This window comes from Cebus imitator, unplaced genomic scaffold (genome assembly GCF_001604975.1).
Source record: "Cebus imitator isolate Cc_AM_T3 unplaced genomic scaffold, Cebus_imitator-1.0 Scaffold197, whole genome shotgun sequence".
In the NCBI taxonomy this organism is placed as follows: Eukaryota; Metazoa; Chordata; class Mammalia; order Primates; family Cebidae; genus Cebus; species Cebus imitator.
The window spans coordinates 1,200,236-1,224,668 of NW_016107512.1; the positions used below are offsets into that span (position 1 = coordinate 1,200,236).

General features: G+C 46.9%; 1 protein-coding gene across 15 annotated transcripts in view; it reads right to left on the bottom strand.

Annotated features, from left to right (window-relative positions):
• Nucleotides 1-13,538, bottom strand: part of TRERF1 (transcriptional regulating factor 1) — a 237,929-nt gene extending 224,391 nt beyond the window's left edge. For 3 of the 15 annotated variants that reach the window (XM_017547277.2, XM_037745300.1, XM_017547280.2), the window contains exons 1-2: nucleotides 12,972-13,529; nucleotides 12,467-12,551 (exon numbers count right to left, since the gene is read on the bottom strand). The gene's annotated coding sequence lies outside the window, so the exon portion shown is untranslated. Of the gene's footprint in view, nucleotides 1-12,466; nucleotides 12,552-12,816; nucleotides 12,909-12,971 lie in introns of those variants that run through there. The other 12 variants (XM_017547286.2, XM_017547285.2, XM_017547284.2 and 9 more) reach the window with 9 other exon arrangements.
• Nucleotides 13,539-24,433: the final 10,895 nt, after the last annotated feature.

Genomic DNA, 24,433 nt, shown 5'->3' on the forward strand with positions numbered 1-24,433 from the left:
CACAGAAAGGAAAGTGCCCCTTAGAAATTGAAAAAGAGCAGGAGAGATGGAGAGAGAAATGGCAGGAGGCCGTGCGGTAGAAAGACAGCAAAGCTTCTCCTTCAAAATCACTGCCACTTGCCATGTTTCCAACACTTTCCTGAGTGGTCTCCTGGCCTGCAGACTCAACCCTTCCAGACTGGACCCCACTCCCTGACACATACTTCCTAACTCCAAACCTTCAGTGACTCCCCTGCAGCCTACAACGTCAGGGCTATACTCCATAACATGACACTGGGTTCTCCCTGCCCAATCCATGCTCACCTGAACAGCCTCATCACCTGGCAACTATCACTGAGACAGCATGTGCCAGGCCCCAGGATGGGTATTGGGGACACAATAAACAAGACATGGTATGCTCTTAAGAATCTGGAAGTCAGCCCGGTGCGGTGGCTCATGCCTGTAATCCCAGCACTTTGGGAGGCTAAGATGGGTGGATCACGAGGTCAAGAGATCAAGACCATCCTGGCCAACATGGTGAAACCCCGTCTCTCCTAAAAATACAAAACTTAGCCAGGCATGGTGGTGCGCACTTGTAACCTCAGCTACTCAGAAGGGTGAGGCAGGAGACTCACTTGAACCAGGGAGGCGGAGGTTGCAGTGGGCCGAGATCGCACCACTGTACTCCAGCCTGGGTGACAGAGCAAGATTCCGTCTCAAAAATTAAAAGATAAATAAATAAACAAAAGAGACTCCAAAACAAACAAGCAAAACCCCAAAACAAACAAATAAAGAGACTCCGGAGGGTGTCCTTGCTCATCCTGCCATGTGAGGACCCGGTAAGAAGGTGACCATCTAAGACCAAACCTGCCCCGCCTTGTTCTTGGACTGCCTGGCCTCTGAACTGTGAGAAATAAAAGTCTGTTGTTTGAGCCACTCAGTCTACAATATTTTTGTTACAGTAGGCCAAAGAAAGACAGAGGGATAAGCCTAGCTGCTCCAGATAGTATGTCTTGTGAACTTCTTCAGAAATGCTGCCTTTTTCTGGGGGCATCACACTGTGTGTCATATTTCCATGTTCACATGACGGTCCTCCACTAGACTCTGAGCTCCTCTTATTTGTCCTGGCATTTCCAGCCACTGGGACAATCCTGGTATACAGCAGGCACTCAATAAATGCTTATGAACCAGTTGTCAGCAAAGCCACCTACCATGGCCTGGCAGGGATGGGGGCAGGGCACTCATCTCTTCTAACAAGGATATGAGACCCTTGACCTTTCTTAGAATAACAGCTCACTCCAGGCGCTCAGGAAAGATTCTCTTCAACATCCTGAGCACTCTACCCATAGCTGTCAACCGCAGGCCTCATTGGCAGCTCTAGATATTTTGCTGAGGTTCTTGGAATCTAGAAGTCTGTACATAGCAAACATACAGTGACTAGGCAATTTCTAAAGGCAGCAGAGTCTAAGGATCAGGAGTCAGTCTTTGGGGTGGGTCCTGAGTTTGAATACCAGCTCCACCACTCAGCACCTGTCCTTAAACAAGTTGCTGAAATCCCCCGAGCCTCAGTTTCCTCAAGTGGAAAGTGGGCATCACGTCTGCTTCTTACAATTTTAAGAGGATGAAATGACTAAAATACCCGCACAAGGCCAGGCACATGGTAAGCCTTCTATAAACAGCAGTTACTACAACTAAAGCCACCAGGAGCCCTAATTCTGATACCCCCACGGCATATGCAAATTTCCGAGCCCCTAAATAGGCTCTTCTTGGTGCGCTCTGGGAGGCAAAAGATACCCAATCTCTGACTCACTATGCGTTGCCAAAATTCTCCTCGAATTCCCAAGAGAAAATTTATTTTAATTCCCTCTAACTTTAAAAATTAAACAGTCCTTACAGCATTTTGGGGTGGCAGGGGTGAGACTGAGGAAGGAGACCACAAAATCCAACAAGCAGCTTTTAAAAGGTTACAAACCAATTGGAGAAAGAAAGGAGAAGGCAGCCGGAGGGGGCAAGAAGGGGGGATGGAGAAAACCCCCCGAGTTTGTGCTATTATTGAATACCCCAACTCTCAAAGTAGCCCGGCTGCCCCCTCCTCCTCCACATGGGCTAAGCTCTGTTAATGAGAAAACTGAGCTCTGCCTACATTACCACAATAATGATTTCCCGGTTGCATTTTTACATGCCTGCCACTTTATCATAGCAGAAGTAGACATATATTTTCAATAAATCCCTTCTCTCCTTTCCCCTCCCCAAATCGAGCTCTCCCAGTAAATGCTGTTCCCTCTGTACCCTCCCCCAACGCAATCCCAACCCTGGAGCACAATGAGTTCCACTAATCAAAACAGAAAGAAAAAGAAAAATGGAAAAATCACAGCTGCTGAAAAACAGCATTTGCTACAAGTCAAAGCCCTCTACATTTTTTCTGCATGCAGCATTTACTTCTTCAAGGACACATCACCCCTCCTCTATCAGAAATCTTACGTAGAGTTGCTCAAAGGGAAAGGAGGAGGGGGTGGGTGAAGAAATCTAATATTCAGTCTCTTTCCTATTTTGACTAAGCCAGCACAGACAGAAATATAGATAAGGCCTTGAATAACTGATTTAACAAAATGTCACTTATTAAAAGGGCTGGGGGATGGGACAGCATTTGCATTCGAGAGCTCAGTTAAACCACCCCAGCTAAAGGCTGCAAGGCCACCACAAGGTAAGGGGGAAGAAAATATTTCTCAGGTCTGGTCTTCTTCAGTGGCTGCCCTGGGCCTGCAGCAGAGAAGCCTGGATTTCTCCTTCCATCAAGAACCAACGGGGAGAAAACCAGAGGTTTAAAAAAAAAAAAAAAAAAAAAAAGGTTTTGTGGTCTCAGAAAGAGGTTTAAAAAAAAAAAAAAAAAAACTTAAACAAAAAAACCCCGGCTGATTCTTAAGTAAGCATTTTCACAGCACTAACTAGTATCAGGCTCTTTGCTAGATGCTGGGGGATACCGAAATGAGTGGTGACCCAGTTCTGCCTTCCCCAGGCTCCCAGTCCAGAGGGGTGAAAGACACGCCCCACCGTAAGTATGACAGCAGCAGCCTTATGAGCCAAGGGCGGTAGGAGCCCAGGAACAGCCCCCTGTAGCCCACCCACTGCCCTGGCCAGGCCCAAGCACACAGAGCCATCAAGAAAGACTTAAGGAATGAGTGTCTGCGAGGTTTGAATTCCATACTGGCTTCTAAAGAAGCTCGGACTCTTCAAAAGGAAAGAGGCCCCTAAATGTCCTTACCTACTGTGGCTCCCCCTGAAAACCCCTCAGCTCGCATGTATTCACCCAATTAACAAAGAAAAGCGAACTCAAGCCCAATACTTCAGAATCAGCCTCATTACTGGTGTCCTTCGGTTGAATTTAAGGGAGCTTGGTATCTCCTATTGTAATGACAACAGAGAGAACTCAAAGGACGCTCCTATTAAAAATCCTTACTCCATCTTTTTTTCTTTTCCTTTAAAAAAAAAAAAAAAAACTTTCAAAGGAGTTAGACTGGGGGCAGTTTCTCAAAGACCAAGAGAGGCCCTAGGAGCAGACTCTGTAATGAGAAAGACCCCTAGGGGCCCTCAGGAGGGATTCTTTCAGAGGGAGCAAGCTCTCCAGGGCCATGTTATCTCCAAAGTCAGAGCCCAGGGGCTAGAGGCCACACCGTCTAGAAATGACCACTGGACCACCCAGGTACCTCTGCTGAGGGGCCCCACAGAAGGGACAGAGCTGACAGTAGGAGACTGACGGCGAATAGCTGCCCAGTTTGTTAAAGTCAAGTCTCAGCCTTCATTATAAGGCAGCCTTAAAGCCTTGTGCTCCAGAATAATGAAATCAGACAACTTAAGTTTTGAAAAAAAATGTAATGCCCAAAACATGCTTAAATCATCTGAGTATTTCCAACTAAGGTCATTGGAGTTATAAGCCCAAAACACCCAGATGATCTTCCTGGTTTCCACGATCTTTTACACATATCCTGTACCACATTCTTTTATTTAATGCTGTATAGCATTATCTATTTCAGAGTGCACAAAATTCGAAGACCATTCAAATTCTGGCATTAAATCAGGGCTTTGGATGCCGGCTGGACATGTGACTCTGGGTTGATCATTTGTTTTTATTTTTCAATTTTATTTCTCTAGCCTCAGTTTCCTCAGTTATAAAATGAGGGTATCTACCTTCTCTGGTTGTTGCAGGACAAAAATTAGACACGTCCAAGAGGCTTTGGAACTGTAATATAAAATGTGAGTTATTTTAGTGACGGCCTTCACTTCCTCTGATCTTTCGTTGATTTCTTCCTTCTCTCTGTGAAACCAAATTGATATCAGTTCCACTGCTTTTCAAAATCAACAGCATGTATTTATTACACAAATACAGGAAGAAGCCCCATCATCCATGGGTGTGGCAAATCTTACTAACTGCTAAATCTAGGTGATGAGTACAAGGGAGTTGATTATACTAGTCTCTCTGCTTTTCTGTATGTTTAAAGTTTTTTTCATAATAAAGTTAATTTTAAAATAAATAAATAAAGTTTCACCTTCTTAGGCAGAGGCCAGAGGCCCGATTAGTGAAAAGCACTGGATATCTTTTTCAAATGAGAATTGACTTTCTAGCATACATGGTAAGACCAAGGGCTTTTAGGTAGATTCAGCTTTAGAGCACAATCCTTCTTTGCAAAACAAACACTGAACGAAAATGAAGACAGCTAAGACGAGAGAACCTCAGTCAGGTTTCTTGGGGTAGGTTCAAAGTTCCCCTGCACCCAGTTCACAGGGTTCTTTGGGGAGCAAATCAACTTTATGTGGCCCTTTGGGTGGGCAGGTCCCAGATTCTGAATATGGAATCAGAATTTGTACCTGTATTGACTGGCATCGCATAGCCAGCATTTCTGAGACCAGCAAGAAGAGCAGTTTCGCTAAAGGGGTCACACAGAACTTGCAAACCCCAAATAGAAGGCAGCTACACGTAGGGAACAAGAGTGGGAGTGGACAAGGGAAATGTTTCACTGGCTGTCAGATTTTACATCTGAAAAGGAGACCTGGCTGAAGATCAGGTTGCCTCGCAGCTGCCTGTGCTGTATACCTCTTAAAGTTCACATAGCACTTTCCATACACGATCCAAATCCCCCTCACAACCTGAAGAGGAGAGGTGAAGATGGTACCAGTCCTCTTTTCACAGATGCAGAGACAGGTCAAAGGCCGACTAGTCCCCAGCCGTGGTGTAGAGCTGGACCTCCATCCAGATCCGACTCTCTCCTCCTCCACCCACCTCCCATGCAGAACGCATGGCTGGGAGCCACCGAGGCTGGCAGTCCATGGGACATTTTCTGTGAAAGACAGCCTAAACAAGGGGCAGCCCTTTGCCTTTGTTTTTCGTTTGTTTTGTTTGGTTTTCTTTTGAGCTTCTTGCTCAGTACCCACCAACTCTGAACAGGGCTGAAACATCGCAGAAGTCTTTTTCCAATCATAGTTTTCAAATAAATTTAATGTGAGGCCCAAATTACTTTAACTGAAGACTCTTTTCTCCAAGCTAAAGAATTCACTCTTTCCTCTGTGCCGCTCAGTAACGCAGTCAAATGTTCAGAAAAATGCAGTACCATTTCTGATGCAGTCTTAACCCTTGAGTCTCTGGCTGGTGTCAAGTCCTAAGCCCAAACTCCTTCCCAGGGACAGGGCAGCCTCAGCCTGGGGGGGAGCAGAGCATCTGGGCCTCCACAGAGTCCCCTGCCTGCCCACTCCTTAGCCTCAACCTGGGGGGGCAGAGCATCTGGGCCCTCCACAGAGTCCCCTGCCTGCCCACTCCTTAGCCTCAACCTGGGGGGGCAGAGCATCTGGGCCCTCCACAGAGTCCCCTGCCTGCCCACTCCTTAGCCTCAACCTGGGGGGGCAGAGCATCTGGGCCCTCCACAGAGCCGCCTGCCTGCCTACTCCTTAGCACCTGCCCCCTTATCAGTTTTTCTCCGCTGTCATGATGGAGCAAGTCCCTAAAGTATCCTCCACCCCCTTGCAAAGGCCAGATCTTCCTCTCAGACCTTCTTTTTGCTCAACTGACCCAACCCGTTTCTCTTGATCAATCACTCCCTCTCCACTGATCTTTCTCATCAGCTCACAAATTACCACCCCTTCCAAAATACATCTTTCCCTTGTGCACGTCCTTCCAGCTCCTACTCCATTTCTCTGCTCCTCGCCTTTCATTGCCAAATTTTGCCAAATAGTTGAATACACGTGCCGTCCACTGCTCCTCACTCACAATGCCCTCCCAACCTTCTCTAATCGTGGTCCTATCTCAACCTTCATTCCACTGAAACTGTTCTTCATAAGTCACAGATAGATTCCATTTTGCCAAATCCAGGGCCTGGCGCAGTGGCTCATGCCTGTAATCCAGCACCTTGGGAGGCCAAGGTGGGTGGTTCACTTGAGGTCAGGAGTTTGAGACCATCCTGGCTAACATGGTGAAACCCTGTCTCTACTAAAAATATAAAAACTAGCCAGGCGTGGTGACACATGCCTGTAGTCCCAGCTACTTGGAAGGGAGAGGCAAGAAAATTGCTTGAACCCGGGAGGCTGCAGGAAGCCAAGATCACACCACTGCACTCCAGCCTGGACAACAGAGTGAGACTCCATCTCAAAAACAAACAAACAAATGAAACAAATTCAATGGTGATTTTTCTGGCCTTATCAGTCTCATGAAACACTACACACACACACAGACACACACACACAGACACACACACACACACACACGGCACAGACCCCCATCACTCTGTCTGTCCTTCTCTCTCTACAGGCTCCTTAGGGCGTTCCGTCCACTCTCCTGCATTTAAATGTTCTCTCTATGCTGATGGCTCTTGCATTTTTATCTCATGCCAGATGGTAGGTCAGATTACCCTACTTGACATCTTTACTTTGAGTCTAACAGGCACTTCAAACTTAGTGGTGCCCCAACTAAAATATCTTGATTCTGCCCGCCTCCCTCTCCCAGTCTTTTTCCATCTCAGCAAACAGCCAGCTACTCAAGTGCACAAGCCAAAAACTTCGGAGTTGTAGGTCCTCCTCCCTACTGCACCGCAGCCCTGCCCATTCCACTCCTAATGAGCACCTCACAGCCACCCCCTCCTCTCCATACACCTCCTTCGCCTCCTCCACCTGCCCCAACTGCCCCTTTACTGTGCTCCCCAGTTCCAAACCTGCCTTTCTCTGCCCTCTTCTCCACCAGTGCAATCCCCTTTAGACATGAGTTAGGGGCTGTCACTTCCCATTCCAAACTTTCTTTTCTTGTTTGATTTTTGTTTTTATTTTTGAGACAAAGTTTCACTCTGTCACCCAGCCTGGAGTGCAGTGGCACCACCGCCACTCACTGCAACCTCCACCTCCCGGGCTCAAGTGATTCTCCTGCCTCAGCCTCCTGACTAGCTGGGATTACAGGTGCCTGCCACCACGCAGGCTAATTTTTGTATTTTTAGTAGAGAAAGGGTTTCACCATGTTGGCCAGGCTGGTCTTGAACTCTGGACCTCAGGAGATCTGCCCACCTCAGCCTCCCAAAGTGCTGGGATTACAGGCCTGAGCCACCATGGTTGGCCTCACGCCAAACTTTCAATGGCTTCCCACTACACTCCAAACAAAATGCAAACCTTTTCAAAGCCCAGAGAGTCCCACACAATCATCTCATGCTGCCCTCTCTCCTTCATCTTGAACATCTGTGCCTCTTTGAGTTCTCCCCAAAACCAAAGTCCTTCTGCACAGGCTCCGCTCTGCTTCATGTGCTGTCTCCCCCGACCCCCAAACTTCAGAGAGGCCTTTCCAGGCTACTCTAATGAAATCCATCCAAGTCACTGAGTACTGATCACAACTGGCAAGTTATATTTCTTTACATGTCTGCCGTGGTAAGGGTAGGGGTATAGGTAGAGGGAGATGATTATTTCTCTTTTAATTATCAGTGTATTTCTGGAGCTTTAACACAGCGTCTGACACATAGTAAGTGCTCAATAAGAAGCTGCCGCATGTATGAAAGAAACCAGGGCTGCTTATAGCATTAAAAAACCCTTGTTCTGCGGCCAGGTGCTGGGGCTCATGCCTGTAATCCCAGCACTTTGGGAGGTCAAGGCAAGTGGATCACTTGAGGCTAGGAGTTCAAGACCAGCCTGGTCAAAATGATGAAACCCTGTCTCTACCAAAATAAATTCAAACAAACAAACAAACAAACAAAATAGCTGGGCATGGTGCTGCATGCCTGTAATCCCAGCTACTTGGGAGGCTGTGGCAGGAGGATCACTTGAACCTGGGAGGCAGAGGCTTCAGTGAGCTGAGATCCAGCCACTGCACTCCAGCCTGGGTGACAGAGTGAGACTCTGACTCAAAAAAAAAAAAAATCCTCGTTGTTTGAGCCCAGAGTTATCATTGTTATTTAAGCACACGAGTTCTTTGTCCCCTTCCTGCTCTACCAAACATTTTAAAAGAAATGTTTATGTTGCTAAGCCAACACCCCAACAGCTCAGCATATGTCACCCCATGCCAGCTCATTGTCTTCCATGAGGAAAAACCAAGAATCATCTGTTTCTTCAGTAAACCCAAATTACTACAAGCAGCGACTCTGAGAACTTAAAATTCTTAGAAAATATCACAGAGGCTTTTTGCTGTGTTTTCTTTAGCGCAGAAGAAAAGATTTACTAAGAGAGCCTTGGGGTCAAACTCACGTTACTGAGACTATACTATTCCTTAAAGATGCGCACAGCATCCTTGTGGCAATGCATGAAACTGGAATGCGGCTGTTCTTGTCCTCCTCTCTCCACAAAAGGAATCAGCTATATGTCAGTTCTCCTATTTTGTTTGTTTCCCTCCAACATGCAAATTCGGAAATATCATTAATCCACAAGATCCCAGGTGATTCTAGTCCTCCCTCCTCCCTCAGCCACACAGAGAGGTGAGAAATAAAATAAGCTGAATTCCAGCTGCCTTTAGAGAAGGACCATGAACATCCACTTACACTGCCTGGGGTATGAGCCACTTGCCTAGATCCTTACTTTTCTGTTTTTGTTGTTGTTTTTGTTTTTGTATTTTTGAGACGGAGACTCGCTGTGTCGCCCAGGCTGGAGTGCAATGGTGTGATCTCGGGTCACCATCACCTCCACCTCCTGTGTTCAAGCAATTCTCATGCCTCAGCCTGCCAAGTAGCTGGGATTACAGGCACCCACCGTCATGCCTGGCTATTTTTTATATTTTTGTAGAGACGGGATTTCACCATGTTGGCTAGGCTGGTCTTGAACTCCTGACCTCAGGTGATCCGCCTGCCTTGGTCTCCCAAAGTGCTGAGATTACAGATTTGAGCCACCGCACCCGACCCTAGATGCTTACTTTTCATGCCAATGTCCAAAGTCAATAAAAACATCAAGAGCTTCTCCCAAAAATGCCCATAGCAAAATATAGAGAATTCTGGGGATAAAAATGACACAATATCATTATCATGAAGCTTATCACAAATATTCAGCCAAATCCCAATTACCCACAGAAAGTGGGCAAAGCCACACTGGGCTTTCTGGCCTCCCACTTCTCCCCAAAGCTACCTCCTCCTGCTGCATGGGAATAAAGAGCTCAATTAGCCTTAGACTTGACCAAGCACTAAACAAGTTCACCAGCTGGCTGGAGAAGACACTTCTAAGATGAACAAAAATTATTTTTGGTGCCTAGGATATGTACATGCTCTACTCTCTATTAGCACATAGAATTGGGAATTTTTTGTCCAAGACACTGGCAGACTTTTATTCTTAAGAATTTCCTTGTGTTTGATGGTCAAGATCACCAGGCCACTCAAGAGTCCTTTCTGGAATACCAAGGATCAAATCCACTTTCTCCATGAGAAGACAAAAACAGAAGTTCATTAGCTCACCCAAGTCCATGAAGCAACTGGCCGTTGGCTCAGGAAGAGAGTGTCAAGACCTCTGGAGACCTCACTTACAAGACATAGAATTTCAGAGCTGGAAGGGAACGCATGGATCAAACCACGCACTTTTGAGATAAAAAAAAATCCAAAGCCAAGAAATGGCTAGGAATTGGTACCTTCCCCACCTTTCTTTCCAGTGATGTTTTCCCCAGCCTTGAGCATCAAACCAGCTTTAAGTTCTTTGTCACTTTACAAATACCATAAACTTAAGCCAACTAGTGAACACAAGGCAATTTTAACACTTCCTGGCAAATCAACTTCATGGAAATCTAATGTGATTGGTTATTATGACCAACCCACCCATTAAAGAAGGAGAAAAAGAAAATTATAAACAAGGTTTGTTTTTTGTGACCACACATTTTATTATATAAGCAGTAAAGAACACTACAGTCTGTCTCCTCTTTTACACTTTAAGTTCCTTACTCAACAAAAACCACAGGCCCAAGCTAGTTAAAGGAGGCAAAACTGAGTACTTTCCGCACAGTTCATAGAACAACTGTTTTCACAGCAAGCTCACATAAATGCTATGTGATAAAAACACATGCCTGCTATGTGGAAGCCTGCTTACCAAGCTGTGAAAAGACCCATGTTTACTATGGAACCTGCAAAATTAATCTTCTCATACAGCAGAAGGGAAATGCTCTTTTTGGGATGTCAAGCTGCTTTCTAAACAATCCTTTGACGAAAATGGACATGCCTAAAAGGGCGGAGCCCAAAGAGGTGTGTCACTCTGGGTATCAATTCCTATAAATCAGATCCTGACAATCACCACAATATTTTAAAAAGAATGAATTACGATTCATGGGCCTTCAAACCTTTATTACTACAAAAACATTCTTGGTAGAAGAGAAAAAAACCTACTCTGACTTGATTAATGGCCAAAGCAAGACAATAAAATAAACCTCATAAATATAAGGAAAGAAACCTGAATGACTGCTCTTGGCTCTGAGGCTAAGCATGTAAATAATTCCACCCTGGAATGAACATACATAAAGATTTTGTTTACCCTCCCAGCAAATACAACAAGCAGACTCAGATTTTCGTCGGGTAAAAATAATAGCTAATTTGTTTAACTAATGCCTTGTTAGGAACATTTGATAAGCAGCAATAACATTTAATTCCCAACCAACTCAACTCTAAAATATCAACCCTCAATCTGGAAATCTGACGACAGTGGGGGGGGGGGTGGAAAAAAGCACTATCCATCAGCAACGTGCAGAGCGTTTTTTAAAACCCATTTTTCTCCCCTGCTAGAGCAGTGCCTGTCTACAGAATTGCAGAAAGCTTAACCAACCTTGGTTAACCCCACTGCCTAGTGGCTACTCCCTAACCCTACTAAACGTCTCTGGGTTGGACCCGAGATGCTAAAATTATCCTAGCAAAGTTAAAGCTCAAGGTAGCTGACAGCCAAGACCTACAACTCTTCTGCAGAAATCAGTAGGCTGAGGACCAAGAAAACAGAGACAAGGAGAGGCAAGGGCTGCTGGTTAACTAGTTAAGCGCTGAGGACTCCTGCTGTTATCCTCTCCAGTCAGTGGGCATCAACACACTTACTATCGCCAAACTCCTTTCTTAAAAGGTCAACGATGCAGAAGGTGGGTGTTAACTGGGACAGCTTAAAACTCCCCTTCTTAAAGCTCTCCTCCACGACCTGCTGAAAAGCGCACCTGGACGGTTTTCAGGAGACATTTTTTAATGAACTCTTTAGCCACTCCCAGGGCGGTCATTCCTAAGCACGACTTCCATGCGCTTCACAAGACAGCCCAGGCCACGCTGACTTGAAGCCACCCGCTTCAGCACGGACACTTGCCAAAGCTGCGTCTAGTCTGGGGAAGAGTTTCCACAAAGCTGCTCTAACAGGCCGGTGGAAGGCACACGGAGGAACCAGAAAGCGTATTCTTGTAACCTAAGGATGGCAGGCGCACATGCTCCAGTCCAGTGCTGGCCAGAGGCTGCCTGCCAGGTGCTCTCGGCCTCCACCAGTGAATGGGTGGTTTGGTTTGGTTTTTAATGTTTCTTCATACCACCGGCAGTAACTTCCCTGTCTCCCAAACTGAAGTTGGGGAGTGAAGGAACAGGTTTACCCCCTTACACGTTTCTCCCATCTAGGTGGTCACACTAACTTCTGGGGAATACCCAGCCCCCACAGAGCCCGCTAGCGCGTATACATACACATATGCATCATGTCAAAAACCCCAAAAGGCAGAGTCCTGCGGTTTCTTAGCTGGAGAATGAAGCCTTTATAACATCACAGCCTCAAATGAAAGCCCACCATCACTACCCTTTAAGCCGGGGTTGCCAATTATAGCGCCCACCTCACCCCTCCCCCTTTGCTGGGATGCTGGGCAGCCCAGAGAGGGGAGAGGGAAGAAGGGAAGCAGGGAGAAGGCCTGCTTGCATAGTGAAAGTAAAGGGGGGGAGACTTCTCCTTCTCTGTCCCCCGCCCCACTCTTCCCTCCCCACTCCGCCCCACCCCCGTCTTCTCGAGGAGCATCCCCAAACTAATTTTTTTTTAAATGAAACTTAATAAGCTTCTTGCCTACCTTGGCTGTTTCTGCAACAAGTGCATGGACAATCCGACGAAAAGACCAGTCTCCGCTTGGGGGTTGGGATGGGGGGCGAGCAGAGCTGATGGAGTAATTTCAATATTAATTTATGTCAGCCGCCTTCTCGCAGCGCTACTCACTTACAGTACTGCCCTCAGCCTGTAAACAAATATCGCTCCGCCAGGAAACATACTCCCAGATGCAAGCCCCTGTCCCCAGCAGGGAACCTGGCCCCTGCCCACCCCCACCCCCGCAATAACAGTGTGCTCCCCAGCCCGGGGTAGGAAGCTTTGGGTTTCCAAAGCATCAACCCACCACCTCCTCCACCACCGCAGCAAGAAACTTACTCCGTCCGTCTACGCCTCCACCCTCCCGTCAGGAAATCTACTCTCCATATGCATTCAGCCTCCCCGCAGGAAATCTGCTCCCCCCTCCCCCCTTCTATATACATGCACCCCTCCCTCTCCTCCTCCCCATGCGCCCTCCCCGCCCAGAAACTTACTAGTGAGCAAGCGTGCAGGCTCTCCCGATGCTGGAAACTTACTCCCAGATATAGCGCCCGCCAGCCCCCTTTCCCAGCCCTGCTCCCCTTCCTGCCCTCCGCCGCAAGCAACTCCAAACTCTCCGCATCCAGCCGCTCTCCCTCCCCGGTGGAAATTTGCAGCGCCGGGCTGCGCGCGTGCATCCACCCTCCCCTTCAGGAAACTTACTCCCCATCTGCATGCACCGCCTCTCAGCCATCGCTTAGAGGGAAGGGGGTGTGCTGGGGAGACAGAAATACATATGTATCTCTCGCCCCTCCCCCGGCCGCAGCCCACTCGGGGCCGAGCCGCGGCAACCTGGCCTTACCTTTTGCATTGCTCCCCATCCTCGCCCCCTCCCTTAACCCTCCTTATCCGCTGCTTGGTACCCCCCTTTTTTCACCCATTACCCACCCCTAGCAACCGTTCCCAAGCTCCTCTCGGCCTTTTTTTTTTAAAATCCAGGATGCAAATTCCTCCCCTGTCAGCAAATCGACTGTCAAATTATTTTCTTGCAAAAGGAGAAAGGCGGGGTGGGGTGGGGGGGGAGCAGGAGCAAAAACGGGGGGGAGGGCGGGGGAAGGGAGGGAGAGGGACCGAGGAGGGGAGAGATATCCCTCCGCAGAGCTGGGTCTGGCCGCGGGCGGGGAAGCAGGAAGTAAGGTGTCCAGCGCCGCGGCCGGCTGGTCCTCCGCCGCGGCCCCCGCCCGCGTCCCCTGTCCCCCGGGGCGCAGCGCTCCGGCGGGCTCCGGCCGCCCGGCGCATTGTTCGCAGCCTTCGCGGCGGTGCGCTGCCGACTTTATTTGTGCGCTTTGGGTGTGCGTGAGGTTGCACCTTTTGTAGGCTGGCGGGTCTCCGGACCAGCATGGGACAGAGAACACGGGCCCAGTTGCGGCCCTGCGCCAGCGGGACCTGTCAGCCCCGAGGTGCAGCGAACTCTCCGGCTTGGCCAGAAAATCGAGGCCGGGGAGAAGGCAGCGTGGCCGGGAAGCTGCCGCCTTAAACCCGGACCAGTGCAGGATTGCTTCCTGCACAGCCGTCCCGGTTATTGTAACGCGCTTTGCGGGCTAACCACTGGGAGTTGAGAGGGGGTTTGTTTATTTTTCTAAGGGTCTGCAAAGATGCCGAGGTCCAGGCGGGCTGCGAGGAGAAGGTCCGCGCCTACGCCCACCGCACCCTGGCCTCGGTGGGGCTGGGAGAGGGCTGGGGCTCCGGGGAAGGGGCTGGAGTTCGCGAAGCGCGCGGCTCCATCCCTCCGCCCCGATGGGGGCGGGGAAGGGGTGCAGTAGACCGCGCTGGAAGGGCAGCTCTCTGGGGAGGGGTCTCCACCGCCGCGGCGGGCGCTGCACGCCGGGGAGGGAGGTTGCCTAGGAGAGGGGCCGGGCGGCGGAGGGGAGGGGAGGAGAGGGGGCGCGGGTGCTGCCGCGGCGCGCGCTCGCCCCTCCTCGCGCGCCATGACTGTGGAACGTGGTGCCTGGGAGGAGGGACGGCCGCCGGGGGCCGCCCGGGGCTGCTCAGCATTGGTGCGGAAACCCGAGCCCAGAGTCGCTCCCTAGCGCTGTCTCCTCCTCCTCCTCTGCGGGGGAAACCGCTGCACCCAAACCGAGAGCAGCTGCGAGCAGGGGGCAGGGCGCGGGCTGAAAGGCGAGCCAAAGGTTCAAACCTCGGCGGCGCGGGCGCGGGCGGGGGCGGGGAGCGACAACAGGATGGCCCCCAGGTCCCACGAAGGCGTGGCAGTGGTCGGTCCAGGTGCCAGGGAACCTGGCTTGAGACCTCTGTATTTCCAAGCTGCTTTCCTGGTCCGAGGAAACGTGAACCAAAAGTAGTTCAGCTAAACAGATCACCTCGAGCCAGGTTCGAGGCATCTGTCTGTGAAGGGCAAGACAGTATTTTTTGCACGACAGAAAGTTACACCATCCATTTTTTTTCGGTGGGGAAAATCGTTGCACCTCTTCTCCTAAAATCTCTCTCAGGAAGAATGACCTCCCGCTACCCAGACCTTCGCCAGTGTCCCCCACTCCACCCCCACTCGGGCGCTGGGTGTGGACTGTGCGGAGGGAGGCTATATGGGAGCTTAAAGCATGAGGTCATGGGCGGAGGAGCCTGCTGCCAAAAGCACCCGAGGTTTTTGTGTTTTCTGAGGGGTAACGGTTCTCCATCTACAGCCCTGGGAAGTCCTCCCGCCTACCCTACCAATTCTGGGGCACGTGGACCAGAGAGTCCCTGAAAGAGGACGGGACCTGGGCTATTTCGCTTAATGAGCCTTTGGCGCGTGCCCAGCCCTTTATGGAGCCCTTACACATAAGCAAAGAGAGCCGAGGGACAGCGCACAGTGTTGCGGCGACTGAGAGAGGCTTCAGATGCTCGGTGTCTCCCGCCCTCTTTCCTCAGTCCGCGGTCATCTTCCAAGTGGGCTGCTTTCTGCGATAGCTTGCCTTCCCCCTCTGACCCATTCCTCCCAAGCGACTAGAGGGGGGTCTTCCTAAAACTCCTAATGACATTCTTTTAAAGCCTTCAAAACCCTCCTTCATTGCTCTTAGAATAAAGCCAAGTTCTGATTTCGCCTCTACAGACCTCTCCACCCGCCCAGCTCTTTCTCGGAGATTGTAAGCCCCGTCGAGCTTTCTTTGTTCAAGGGGTGGGGGAGGGGGCGCCTAACCTTTCCCCTTCTACCTCTTCTTACTAACTCCTGGACCTTCAAGGTTTGCCTCAGCCGTCACTTCAAGATGCCTTCCTGAGGGTACACCCTGATCTCTAACTACCTCAGGGGAAAAGACCCACCCGAGGTCCCCTGGCAGCAGCGCTGTGGCCAGAGTTGGCCCCAGTGGCGGCCTTTTTCCAAGCGGAGGAGGAACAGCCAAGCTAAGCTTGACCACGATCACCGCCCAGGGACCTGAGCGGGAGCTGACTGGGACAAAACCTCAAAACACCCTCGAGAGACCTGAAAAAACTGCGCACCGCCCAGAAAACTCAGCCCCTCCACCTCCCACCCGGCACACACACACCCTTTTAATCTAAAACTCCTCCCCGGGACAGATAAGGAACCTAGTTGGAGAGTAAGTTAATTGCCCCAGGTCAATGTGGAAATTCACAGCCTGTCTTTCCAGCTCCTAAACCAGAAGCTGCAGAGAAGAAAGGACTTCAGAGTTGGGATTTGCTGCTACACAGCCAAGGACGCTTTTGTCATCTCCAAAGGAGCCCCTACACCCTACCCGCTTCTTCCACTCTGTTCATTGCCAACAGAGATGGTAATGCCGGATGGTTAGCTGCGCGGCTCTGACCTTGGGCAAGTTACTCAACTACTTGGTTCAGTTTCTTTGCTTGTAAAATGGGAACGATAGCATTAATACCTACAGTACAGTGTTATTGTGACGTTTAAATGAGTTGATTTATGTAAGGCCTTAGAACAGAGTCCAAGCAAGTTATTAATTATTTGTGAAGAGGGTTGTGTACCTTCCCTCCACCTTCATGAGGGCTCTCAAAAATCAGATCCCCCAGTGCCTTAGCTGATTGAAGTATCAAAAAATATCTATGGTGACTCACACCTGTAATCTCAGTTTGGGAGGATGCGACAGGCGGATTGCTTGAGCTCAGGAGTTTGAGACCATGCTGGGCAATGTGGAGAGACCCTGTCTCTACAAAAAATAAAAAATTAGCCAGGCATAGTGGTGCATGCCTGTAGTCCCAGCTACTGGGGAGGGTAAGGCAGGAGGACAGCTTGAGCCCAGTAGGTTGAGGCTGCAGTGAGCAGAGATCACACCACTGCACTCCAGCCTGGGTGACAGAGCAAGACTCTGTCTCCAAAATAGATAGATAGACAGATAGATAGATAGCCTAAAGGACTGGAAAAGCATCGGCAAATGCACAGACAATACATCCCTGATTTTACCAATAGACTTGACTCCCAACAATGCATACTCTGGAAGGCAATCCACAGGATGAATAAACCAAGCCCATGAGCACTGGGTCTGGACTCTTAGAATCAGGGTCAGAAGGAGGATGACTGAAATTAAAATATTAACTTGGATCTTCGAAGTCAGAGTCAGGCTGAAAAAGTCCCAATCTTAGTTCAAAACCTGTCCTGCATGACTGAAGCCCTCCTAAGGCTGCACAAAATATAATGGAATTATTATTATTATCATTAGACCCTAGTCTTAACCATTCTCAGCACTTACCCCCATAGCAAAAGACCATTTTTTAATGTAATTTATTTTTTTGGAATAGGTTGAATGCATTCACATGGTTCCAAATTCAAATAAACAGCAAGAAGTCCCCCTCCCACCCTGTCTGCCACCCACTTGCTTTTCCTTCTATGGAGGCAACCTGGGTTAGTGGTCAGTCAGAAGACAAGTTTAACTGTTTTCCAGCTGAGGCCTCGTGAGAACTCGTCCGACACTAGTTTGAATCTTTATGTCCAGAACTCCTTTCTCCAATCCAGGTAGAGCCACTCCCCTGTCCTGTCCCCATTCCCACCCTTCCCCACTTCAGTCTCAATCCTGAGCAGGCTTTATTAACAATGATGAGCCACCACTTCCTTGAGCTACTAACAAAAGCAAATGATTAAACACTGTGGTTCTTTCTCCTCCTCTACGTTAATTGCTAACATTTATCGAGTACTTTCCATGTGCTACGAACTGTGCTAAATACCAGACATGCATACTCTTATCATAATCTTCATCATTTTTACAGATGCAGACAGAAATGAAAGTTCAGAGAGATTATGTAATTTGTACCAATTTGCATCCAGGCCAACCTGAACCCAAACCCTATCTCTTTTTTTTTTCTTTTTCTTTCTTTCTTTTTGTTTTTTAAACAGGGTCTCACTCTTGTAACCCAGGATGGTGTGCAGTGGCACAATCTATGGGGACAACTAGGGTTAGCAGTCAGCTCACCGCGGCTTCGACCTCCCAGGCTCAAGTGATCCTCCCACCTCAGTCTCCCCAGTACTGCAACTATAGGTGTACGCCACTACGCCCAGCTAATTTTTGTATTTTTTTTTGTGGAGACGGGGTTCCACCATGTTACCCAGACTGGTTTCAAACTCCTGGACTCAAGTGATCTGCCTGCCTCGGCCTCGAGAAGTGCTGGGGTTACAGAGATGAGCCACCACGCCCAGATCCTCTCTCTTAAATAATGGCCCTTTTGCCTCTCTGTAACAAGAAAAATTCTGGTAGCCTGCATCAGAAGGAGGGGTATGGAAGCTTTGGAGTTAAGCAAATTTAATTCAAATTCTGTGTCTGGCACCTGCCAGCAGTGAGACCTTAGTAAGGTTTCTTAACCTCTCTGAGCTGGGACCATACCTTCTGCACTGGTTTAATATGAAGGTTAAATATATGTAAATAAATGACTTCCAAAATGCCTAGTAACAACTAAATGCAGTATTTAGATCTTGTGTGGATTTTATTTGAATAAACAAATTAAATATTTTTTTAAAAGACATTTTTGAGACAAAGCAAACGTGGACTCAGAGATTAAGATTTTTGAGACGAAGCAAAAAAATTAAGATTTTGAGACAAAGCAAACGTGGGTCAGATATTAAGAAATTAATCATTTTGTCAGACATGATAATGGCATTGCAGTTATTTTTTTTTAAGTTCTTATTTATTACAGATACGTAATGAGGCATTTTTAGTGAAAATATATCTAGGAGTCGCTTTCCAATACTCCAGCCCTTTCCCCCCAAAAACACTAAGTAAATAAAACAAGATTCGTGAAATATGGAAAACTGTTGAAGTTATTCATTATTCCATTTCCCACATGGAACTTTCCATGTGAGTCTCCTCACTGCTGTGGAATACTTGACATGTTTCAAATACATTTGAAATAAATTTATTTTCTGGGATGATGTTGAAAAATAAAATGAACTAAATTTAAAAGTAAAATAAACATAATCCTTTTTAAGCATCAAAATAAAAAATTATTAGGCTTGTTGAATTATTGTTATAAATAATTACATGCATATATTTTTGAGACAGTCTTGCTGTATCGCCCAGGCTGCAGTGTGGTGGCACGATCACAGCTCACTGCAGCCTTGACCTCCTAGGTTCAGGTGATCTTTGCACCTCTGCCTCCCAAGTAGCTGGGACTACAGATGTGCACCACCATGCCTGGCTAAATTTTTTTTTTTTTTTTTTTTTGGTAGAAACAGGTTTTGCAATTTTGCCCATGCTGGTTTTGAAGTCCTGGGCTCAAGCGGTCCTCCCACCTCGGCCTCTCAAAGTGCTGGGATTATAGGCATGACCCACTGCACCCAGCCTAAAAATTTTTTAATTATCAAAACACAGTCCTAGTACATACCAGGCATGTAGAAATGACATTTTTGTCACTATGAGCCATTCAGCGTAGCGTATAAATAAGACCTGAGTCCTGAAGAGAGCAAGGTAGACAGGTAATTGTTAAGGACTCATTTAATCCCACAGAGGACAGCATACAGGAAGATAAATGGCAGAAGGGCTGGGTGACAGAGGAACAGGCAAATTAGTTAGGATTTCCCTGAAAATGTGTATCACTGCAGAGACACCTCAAGAATGCATGGACTTGGTGGAATTCTCAGCTCTGCTTACAGTTCTGCCACCCAATCCAGAACAGTGACTGACTTCCCTCATTTGCAGTTTAGATGCTAGACCTCTCTGGCTCCTTCCAGTTGCCTAGACTGTCCACAATGCCACTGGCTTTCCCAAGGGAAGGATCATTTCTGAGGCTACACTCGTTATTTGCCTATCTCAGGAACAACTCAGAGCTGAATGGAAATGGAAATGTATCCAGTTGATAAGCAAATGAAACATTTTAGTCCCAGTGAGCCTTCCTGTATTGTTCTTGGAGTAATTTTTCCATGCTCTGGGTTTAAACAGCTGGAATGATTTTTACATACGACCTCGTTTTGAAATGAAAGTTTGTCCTCTTTAAGAGAAAATGTGCATTTTGGGGAAAAGATAAGTCAACATATTTGGTAAGTCTTCAAAGAAATGAACCCTTCTATAAAATACTTTTCTTTATAGTAGAAGTTGAGCTTTGGAAGAGCTTCTTAAAAACTGGACAAACTGTAGGCATGGAAAATAGAGAAGAGCATGGGGGTGGGGGAAATACCACCTCTGCTTCCTTTCTACCCACTGCTGCAGAATGAAGGCTCAGAGAGACAACAGGACCAAATCAAGGGGATAGCACAAATCCAGTGTGTGCTTTAGGAGTGAGTGATGGATACAATCAATGCAGTTGTTGAAGCAGGCCCAGTGATCAAGAGGCAAGTGAGTCTCCCTTTCAGTGGCAAGTGAAAGCGATGAAAACCATAGGGTTGTAGTGTGTTTCTCAAACCCTTGTTTCTTTGCCATCCTTGAATCTGTAACAGCCAAAGCAGTGAAAACAAAAATAAAAAATCGAGGCACAGGAGGGTTTATGGAACTCCCGTTTGAAACCAACAAGGCAGCATCATTTATCGTAGTTACTTCAATCCACAATTCTGTTAAGGATGGTGTTGAGAGAGCTGGCCTTACTCAAGACCAGAGGCCTAACTGGTATTTGTTTAGTAATACTAAGAGATTGCTATCTAGGCTAAGTTTCTAGCCAGACAGAAAAATAGGTTCCAGGATATGAGAAGATTCTCAGTTTAAGTCATATTAAAAAAAAAAAAAAAGTAGGCTATTTAGTAGATTCTGTATCCAATACAAAAAACTGAAAGTGATTAAATGGTTTGAATAACTCCTAAAACTTCCTGCACCTGCCCAGGAGGTGTGCTTGGGAGTCACACATTTCAACTGTGGCAATAGTAGGTGGCATGCAAGGGCTATGGTAGCCCACAATAGTTCCCAACTTCGAGTTAGTCCGCAATGAGTGGCTTTGTTAGCTGTGAGAGTGAGAAAAAGAGAGAATTAGTTAATTCCCTATTGCAGATGCAAATCTACTAAAGTTTTAAATTGCACAGTGAGTATAGATTACAGCTAGTTTTCCTAATTCCCTAATGGAGCCACAATTCTTTGTAAGTGGGAGAGAGAACACATGAGACCTTGTATCAGAAAGAATTCTGGCACGAAACAGGTGGTACCCTCAATAGAGAACTGCGGATCATTTAAGGTAAGTAGTATTTACAGTACAGTGCAGGCAGGGCCAAGCTCCATGGGCGTGCAACCTGTGCAACTGGACCCCCGACTTAGAGGGGTCGTACACTAGTTTAATGCTTTGCAATCCCCATCTTGATATTCTTTGGATTTTTTAAAAATGTATATAGAAATGGAAGAGTCTGGCTATGTTGCCCTGGCTGGTCTTGAACTCCTGGCCTCAAGCAATCCTCCCACCTCAGCCTCCTGAAGTGCTAGGATTACAGGCATGAGCCACTCCACTCGACCTTTGTAATTTTTGAACAAAGGACCCTGCATTGCACTGGCCCCACAAATTACCTGTGTGCAGAATTAAGGGAAATCAGCAAGAGGTGGCATAGCAAGCACCAAAGGACCAAAACCAGCATGGAGGCTTTACCACTCCTAGTTCAGAAATAGCAAGAAAAAAGCATCTGCAATGGAATGAGAGCAATTGCTGCATTGTGGCGACAGCTGTAGCTGTAAGAGAGGGCCACCTAAAGGAGCTGTGGCCCTCAGTAGAAGAACACAGCCACAGCCAATTCATAGCCTGCGGAGAGGCAGGTGGGTAAATACAAGTCCCAAATTATTTCTCTTCCTGCCCTCTGATAACCTATTTGTGCCTCCCAGGGCTGCATCTAACAGGAAGCCAGAGGGTATGAGGGCCCATTGATACAATTGATGGAGGTCAGCCTCCAGGGCATACGGTACAGTAGAGAAAGGTAGCAAGTAGGCCTGGAAAGGGCAATCAGAGAAGATCCAGCCCAGAACTTGTACCTAAAAATTTCAGGATCATGGTTAAGAGTAAATAAAATATAACTAACACAAACAAATTTCAGTAAGGAACTTTATATTATAATGATTTATTTTATTTTTTTTTTTGAGACGGAGTCACGCTCCTGGTGACACACCAGGGTGGAGTGCAGTGTCATGCTCTTGGCTCACTACAACCTTTGCCTCCCAGGTTCAGGTGATTCTCCTGCCTCAGCCTACCAAGCAGCTGGGACTACAGACATGCACCACCACACCCAACTAAGTTTTGTATTTTTAGTAGAGACAGGGTTTCACCACGTTGGCAAGGATAGTCTCCATCTCTTGACCTCATGATCCGCCCGCCTCGGTCTCCCAAAGGGCTGGGACTGCTCCTGACCCATTGTAATGATTTTTAAAGGACAGTCATTTGATATGTATCATGCACGGGATTTTACACATTTATGAAGGAAAAACAAAATTATCTAAGAATTTTCAAGAAAAGAGCCTTGGGTATTTGAAAGGACCATCCCTAATGAAGAGAGAAGGCTGGGATTTCAAAATTTTTATAAACATTTCAGGCCCCAAAGCCACATTTTGCAAACACCTCACTCCCCTTTATCCTCATTTCTCTCACTCTGAGGTCACCATCACAATAAAAAAAACTTTCACAGCCGGGCACAGTGGCTCATGCCTGTAATCCCAGCATTTTGTGAGGCCGAAGCAGGTGGATCACAAGGTCAGGAGTTTGAGACCAGCCTGGCCAATATGGTGAAACCCTGTTTCTACTAAAAATACAAAAATTGGCTTGGTGTGGTGGCGTGCACCGGTAGTCCCAGCTACTCAGGAGGCTGAGGCAGGAGAATCTCTTAAACCAGGAGGTGGAGGTTGCAGTGAGCCAAGATCGCACCACTGCACTCCAGCCTGGGAGACAGAGCGACACTCCCTCTCAAAACAAAACAAAACAAAACAAAACCAACATAACACTGATTCATTTGGATTCCACACATAGTTCGTGGCTCAGAAATGGGCAGAGCTAGATTTACTCTTTATGATTTCCCTGAAAAATAAAGATTTTTCTACAAATGTAAACAAGATTGCAAAGACACAATCTTTTTTTCAAATTGAGGTAAAATATACAGAACACAGACATACATAGCCATTTTACAGTGTATGAGTAAGTGGCATTTTGTACATTCACAATCCTGTGTAGCCATTACCTCTATCTAGTTCCAAAATATTTGTATCACCCTAAAGGGCAATCTTTACACATAAAGCAGTTAATCCTCATTTCTTCTCCTCAGCCCCTGGCAACCACTAATCTGCCTCTGTCTCTGGATTTACCTGTTCGGGATGTTGTTGCTTTGTTGCTGTTGACCAGGCTGGAGAGCAATGGCACGATCTCGGTTCACTGTAATCTCCGCCTCCCAGGTTCAAGCGATTCTCCTGCCTCAGCTTCCCAAGTAGCTGGGATTACAGGCACCCACCACCACCATGCCCAGCTAATTTTTGTATTTTTAGTAGAGACAGGGTTTATACCATGTTGGCCAGGCTGGTCTCGAACTCTGGACTTCAAGTGATCCGCCTGCCTCAGCCTCCCAAAGTGCTGGGATTACGGGCATGAGCCACCACACCCAGCCAGAATAATGCATATAATTGAAATCATACAATATGTGATATGTAGCCTTTTATGCCTGTCTTCCTTAAAAAAAAACAAAACAAAACTTTGACAAGTGTCAGCATTCAAATGTCTGGCTTCTTTCATGTAACATAATGTTTTCAAGGTTCAGCCATGTTACGGCATGTATCAGTACCACTCCTTTTGATGGATGAATAGTATTTCATTGTGTGGATATATGAAATTTATTAGTTGATATGCATGACATTCATCATTTGACAGACATTTGGGTTGTTGACAACTTGACAATTGTGAATAAGGCTGCTGTGAACATTCACATACAAGTTTTTGTTCAAATATTTGTGTTCAGTTCTTTTGGGTATATAGCCAGGAGTGGAATTGCTGAGTCATATGGTAATTCTATGTTTAACTTTTTGAGAAACTGCCAAACTCTTTACATGGAATCTTTTTAAGGGAATTCACTGTTTGAAACTTTTTTAGAAGCACTCATTTGCAATCAATTGATATCTTACCTAGAGTAACTAAAAACATGATTATCTGTGAAAGAGTCCAAAAAAATTTCTATATAAAAGGTAGTCTAATTAGCAATTGACTTAAATTATTAAAATTTATTTAACTTATTAATTTATAAAATTAATGCATGCTCATTATAGAAAAGTTTTTAAACACTAAAATGCAAAAAGAAGAAAATACAGATCACTTGTAACCCACTGTAAACCTACACACACATTTTTTTCCTTATTTATTTATTTATTTATTTTGAGATGGAGTTTCACTTTTGTCACCCAGGCTGGAGTGCACAGGCACAATCGAGGCTCACTGCAACATCCCCCTCCCTAGTTCAAGTGATTCTCCTGCCTCAGCCTCCTGAGTAGCTGTGATTACAGGCTCCCACCACCACACCAAGCTAGTTTTTGTGTTTTTAGTAGAGATAGGGTTTCACCATGTTGGCCAGGCTGGTCTTAAACTTCTGACCTCAGGTGAC